A 6,847-nucleotide genomic window follows, 5' to 3' on the forward strand; every position below is an offset into this window, starting at 1 on the left:
TTCACATTTCCACTTCACTATCAGGTCAGAAAAAGTGGACCTAGGGATGTTTAGGAGTGTGGAAATCTCGCGTACAGGTGTATGACACCAGTGACATCCAGTCACTTGACCACATTCGAAATCCGCGAGTTCCCCTGAGCACCCCATTCTGCTCTCACACGATGTCTAATGACTACTGAGGTCACTGATAAGGAGCACCTGTCAGTAGGTGGCAACACAATATTCCTAATATGAAAAACTTATACTTTTGGGGGTGTCCAGATACTTTTGGTCACATAGTGTACATATATACTCTATGGTTTACTGATACACTGTTAAATGTTAATTTGTGCACTTTATTGCTGGCTGGCGCTCTAGTGCAAAAATGCCTTGACCCAGAGAACTTCCTCCATCTACGGAGGGATGCAACACTGGAACTGTTGTCTGCACACTGTACATGGTATTTTCCACCTTAGTTCCCTACAGGACTCAAAATAGGTATTCTGTCTCCAGCTACATGTTTCTCACTCAGTAGCTATTCACTAATCGTGTACTGTCAATTTTCTCTCTGTGGTATATAGGCTCAGTAGCAGGTAATACTCGTTTGTTAATTTTGAAGTGCCTGCTCAGTATGAGCAGTGTTCTCACAAAGAGTAGTTAGATGTAAATTTTTGTAAATACATTTTTTTTGGCAAAATATGATCTTGTGCAATATAAAAATAAATTTTTATTGTGCAGATTAAATATTTCATATTGCGTGGCAAAGCAATAAAAATAAAGAATTTGACGGGGTTTGGTATTGATGAAGCCAGTGTAATGACAAAAGAAAAAAAAGTGTTTGCGTCAAGTTGAGAAACTGAAGTCCCAGTTTCACCATGAATCTATGTGTATGTCATTCACTCAGTACAATGAGCGATTTCTTCAGCTTCAATGTGTTGGCAATAAATTCAGATTTTCTCTTGTGACAAAACTTATAACTGGTTTGCCTTTTCTGCTTGCGTCATTGCTCTGTTTGTTGCAATGAAGTTGTTCAGGTGTGTCATACTAGGTGGCTTTTGTCGGAAAGTGCATTTGTAGAACAATCTGCTGTGATTGGTATGAAATGAACTGATCGTATGGCATTGTTGGCCGGGAGCCCCCATTCGGGGAAATCCGGCCGCCGTATTGCAAGTCCTGGTTAGGTGGTGCCACATCGGCGACTTGTGAGTCAACGATGATGGACACACAACACCCAGTCCGCTGCCGGGAATCGAACGCGGGCCCCCTGCGTGATAGGCAGTGACGCTACCACTACGCTACGGACGCGGACTAAGGATACATAGGCCTACCATATTTCAAGGTGAAAAAGTTTGCATAGGCCTGTCTCATTTTTCGTCGTAGTTTTGGATGACGTGCAATGGCTCAATAAGTTGTTAGAAGCATAATCTGTAGATCCTTCTAAACTTCTGGAAGGCTTAACAGTTTTAGTGGAGTGCACCGCAAAAGAATTCGCTCTCGCAACATTCTCGAAAGAATTCTTGACAGAGAATTTTGAAAGAGTTACGTACATTTTCTTACATGTTTGGAATTTGAAACGGAAGAAAAAAATCAGACAATTTATGATTGCTTACTGAGGAAGAAACTGAATTTAGGAAAAGGTGAATTACTTAACTGCTGAAGTTAGTGAACTTTAATCATGACTTCTCGACAATGTCAAAGTATTGATAAATACGTCAGTGTCGCCAGTTTCATATTTGCGAATAGTCAGAGAACCGCATACGAGTGTGCCCATACGTATGTGCAGGTGTGGGGGGGAGGAGGGAGGGCAAATTTTACACAGGTTTTAACGTAGTCGGATGTGTAAATGTATTATGGCTACTTAGAAATCGCTATTCGTCTTCCAAAATATTAAAAACCACCACACCCTAGTTCCCACGCCCCCCTCCCCTTCGTCCACAAACTATTGTATAGGCGCCCTTTATGCCCACTCCAATAGTTTAACACCTGCAGTTTCCCAAGGAAACGATTACACTTTCATAGTCAAAGTTTGTTTAACATGTGTTCGTTAGAAAGAAACATGTGAGATTCTGCGGTTGTGGCACGAGGTAACGAACTTACAGATGCTTCGGGTGTCAGCTTGTGTTTTAGAGTATGTAGCAACTTCTTTTCTAGTTTAACCTTGATCAGATATATACCCGGGCCGCTGAAACATTGCACTTGACGTTTGCGTATGAAGTTGGCAGCGTAACAGAGTAACAAGTGGAGAACGATAGGCGCTAGGCGTTCAGCGTGGGGCGCCAGCCAATCACAGCGCAGTGAGCACTGCTGTTACTCACGTGCTGTGACGTCAAAGTTCCCGCGTTGCCGGCTTTGTTTAGTGCATGTGTATACAACGTGAGTTGTGTGTTGTTTACCGCGTGTTTTCGTTGTACTGTGTGCTCTATCGTTGTGACTTTTGTTACGTTGTGAGTTTACGTACTTGGAAAATGCCACCGAAAAGACTTCGTTCACCTAGTGACAATCCTTTGCGTCTAGGGGTGCCACTAAACAGCCAGGCACTGGAGTTGCTACGCAGAACTCGTGAGTTTTACGAGCAGGAGAAAAACTACGTAAGCATTCATGGACAGACAGCAATTCCTGCCGACAAAGTGGTGGAACGTACGTCGAAAACTCTTGGTATTAGTGCAAGAACGGTAGTAAGGGAGTATTACTACAAAACTTGGAAGATACTGAAGTGAGCCGTAATGATTCCGAGCTGTCTGGATCAAATAATACATTTTTATCAACCCCGGGAAAGAAGAAAAAGCGGCGAAGTCCTGTCACAGATTTAGATTCTTTCCAGACTGATGTAGTTCGTAGGCATGTTTATGCTTACTACAGCAGAAAAGAGTATCCGACTGTAGCTAAGTTATTAATCTCTTTAAAAGAAAGTGAACTCTTCAGGGGTGGTAAAACATCACTAAAAATTGTGCTAAAAAATATGGGTTTTCGTTACAAAACGCTAGACGGACGCAAAGTACTGTTAGAGAGGGCACATATTGTTACCGCTCGTAGCATTTTCTTGCACAGAATTGTGGGCAGAGACATTCATTCCATAATTTGGCTAGACGAAACGTGGGTTAATGCCGGGGAAGCTGTCAGTAAATGTTGGACGGATAACACACCCAGCAGTAGCGGCCATCAGCCGACGGGAAGAGGAGCTAGATTAATTGTGGTCCATGCAGGCTCCTCCAGTGGTTTTGTCCCTGACGCACTTTTAGTTTTTAGATAAAAAAAGACTGCTGATTACCATGAAGATATGGATCACGCACGATTTGTTGAGTGGTTCAGGAACCTTTTAAAACAATTTCCTGTCCCTACAACAATTGTAATGGACAATGCTCCATATCATTCGGTGATACAGAACAAAGCCCCAACTACAAATGATCGGAAAGAAGTTATGGTGCAGTGGTTACAGGCTCGAAATATTGCAGCGGATATGGGTATGACAAAGGTTCTGTTATATTCTCTTGTTAAAGAAAATAAGCCTACGACACCTACATACGTAGTAGACGAAATTGCCAAGGAGCAGGGTCATACTTTAATAAGGCTGCCACCATATCACTGCCATTTCAACCCTATTGAGTTAGTATGGACTGACGTAAAAATGTATGTAAGGAACAACAACAAGTCCTTTACAATAACAGAGGTGGAAAAGCTGTTGCGTGAAGCTCTTGTGACTGTAGATGCAGCCTCATGGAGAAAAAAAGTAGAGCACGTCGAGAAGCTTATACGAGCAGCAGAGACAATAGAAGGCATTATCAGTGGCCATGAACAATTAATGATTTGTCTTGCCGATGACGACGATGAAGACGGTTTTAGCGATGAATCGGACAATAGTGACGATGGCGAGCTGGATGGAATTGCGCCATTATCGCTGTAAATTGGTGAGTGAAAAAATTCTAATATTGGTTATTTATTGCAATCTCGGTTATTATTTATTTTGTAAACTACGTACATTATTGATTTTAAAGTACCAGTCGTCAGATGCTTGTTTTTTGTATTTCTTTTCTCCGTTATCGAAAGGGTGCGCATTGTTATGCTTTTACATGCATTATTATACGGTTGTTTACTTCCTGTCATTGTAGTACAACTAAAAACGAGTTTTTATATACATTGTAATTGCTCAATCGCTTGCATTTACGAGACGGGACGGAAAACTGTATCGTCTGCTGTGTGTATAGAGGCTGCTGTTGCAACATCGCTATTACAGTATAGCCAACCTAACTAGACAAAAAGCGAACTGTCAAGTGCAATGTTTCGCCGGCGGGGGTATAGGCCTATAGGGATATAAAGAGTTTTCTGTGCAGTGCACATAGCGAAAAACAAACTATTCGAACGCAATAGAATGCTATCAGAAGTGTTAATCTCCATAACTACAATAAAAGCAGCGCTTTTACGGATGGAAAATCTACTAGTTTCCAGCGAAAGTATTAAACAAACTACAAACTATGGCTGAGAGATGCGGGAGCGATCTAGCTGACCGACAGCGAAAAAATAACCTTTATCTTTGAGAACTACAGATGTTTCTAGAACAAGTGCAAGCAACTTCCTTCTTGTCGGTAACAGAACTCGAATTTGAATCTGATGAGCCAACAGAAATCTTTATTTAAAGAAGGTAATCAATTCTTTTGTTATTTTGTATAGTATTATAATGTGTTGTTTCATATTTCGTGGATCATTTGCAAGATACATCATAATGATGTGAACTAATCATTTACATTCAAATAACAAATTAATAAATATGGCTACATGCTGTATTATGTCAATAATGTTTAAGTATTGCCTTTGAGCAGTTACAATTATAATAACATAGCTACACAATCTAGCGTATTTGAATGCAAAATACAGTAGCTTATTTTCGAACGCCTGTTAGCGGATTTTTCTTTTCGGCATTTGGCGACATTGCTGCGCGCCGTGTGTTGCCATATCCTCGTAGCCGCCACATTGGAATGTGCATTCGTGCTGCACGTTAGAAAATCGCGAAAAGTAGTTGCACGAACGCCACAAAAATGAGACTAGCCTCTATTTGTTTCTCATGGTAATTCCCAAGACAGGAACAGTTAAAGAATGTAGAAACCAAACCCAGTGTTTGGTGGAAAAAACATAAATAAACGAGTGAAATTCAATGTATGTAGTTGATTGGTGATGGTTTACGGTAACATTGCAGAATAGAAGGTGAAGAAAAGACCTAATTTATAACTTGGCCACCCGAAGAAGCTGTTGCTTTATACCAGTGGAAATTGGGGAGCATGTTAACTGTTAAAATATTATGATACCGAGAATAAAGACTATTCTTTTATAGTTTCTCCCCACTCAGCTGTGTTATTATTTTTTAACCAGTTTGCAGTCCATTTCGAAGCTGCGATAGCACACACTGCACAAACGATGTCACTGCTCTATCTTAATATTCTTTTTTTTTCCTCTTAAAAAAAATGCGTTATATTAGCGGAAATAATTTTTTATTTAGATCAACATTCGTAATATTTCGGCATTTTCTATGTGTTTTACATTTAAAAGAAATACTGTACCAAATAACAGTTAGACTAATGACAACGGTTTTTCAAAAAAAGAAAAGGAAAAACCCTCATATAAGAATTCTGTTTCAATAGACACTGCAGCAACCTTTGTTAGTAGTAAAATAGAATACGGAAAGCACTAGGGCCTCTCGGATACTTTTCAGAATTTTAATGCTCACTGGTGCAATGAAAAGGATTTAATTTTAATGGTGTGATGTTACTCATTGTAAAACATTTACCAGAGTCACACAGTTGGAAATATGAAACACTGTTATCGAATCTGCACTAGTAGTATATTTAGTGTACAATGTTAACTTAGCGCAAAAAAGGCCCCAAAAAGACTAAAGTAACTATCCTCAATCGTTATATTAGAAGTTTGCAGGCTTTTCCAGCTCAATACCATCTACCACTTACCTCGGAGGTGTGATGTTGCTGAGCTGATGCAAATGTTTCTCCCATTTAGAAAAGTTGTCTTTTCCAATAGTATCCTATTGCTCTTTCACGATTATTATTTGATCACTAAAATGTACTTACTCTTCCTGCTATGAAGCTAACTCAGCAAAAAGCTTGACTTGACGTAGTATTGCTACCATTAAGTTACCCCTTTTACCAGACAGTGAGTCATGGTCTATTTCCTGAAAGCCTGAAGTATGCACTAGTAACAGCAATAAACAAAAATTAAAATAATGAACTGTATCCCAATTCCTGTAGTCTTGAACATTTTTGGAAAGGTAGATTGAACAGTATACTGAAACACCTTTTTGATGCTAGTGTTGAAACTCAGTTTGTCTTTTGTAAAGGCTTTTCTACTTATTGTATTAGGGCCTAGATGATCTTATAAACTCATTTCTCTTAGAACTAAACAAGAAATCTTACCCAGTTGGCACTTAGGCATTCACTTGTTTAAAACATAAAATTATGCTAGAAAAGCCGAAGTTTGCAGCTCTTGTGTGGATGGAATTATATCTGAAGAATAGAAATAGAGGGTCACATTAACAAATGATATGACAGGAATAAGATGAAATTCAGAGTGACAAACATTTAACAGGGTATGGCACAGGGTTCAGTGCTTGACCTATGCCTGTTCTTAGTTTACATGAACAATTTACCCATGAAACTGGATGAGTCTTCAGAAACTATTAATATTTGGTGCTGACGCAAGTATTTCAGTCCCGAACCCAGACTAATGGAACAGGCTCATAACTGATTCACAGCATGGAATATAACCCCTAATCTTACCAAAACTTCTGTTATTCAAACAAATAAAAATGTCTTATAGGTACCTCAAGTAGAGATCAGTGGACACGCACTAAATGAGGCTCCATGTGTGA

The sequence above is a fragment of the Schistocerca gregaria genome, chromosome 10, assembly GCF_023897955.1.
Source record: "Schistocerca gregaria isolate iqSchGreg1 chromosome 10, iqSchGreg1.2, whole genome shotgun sequence".
In the NCBI taxonomy this organism is placed as follows: Eukaryota; Metazoa; Arthropoda; class Insecta; order Orthoptera; family Acrididae; genus Schistocerca; species Schistocerca gregaria.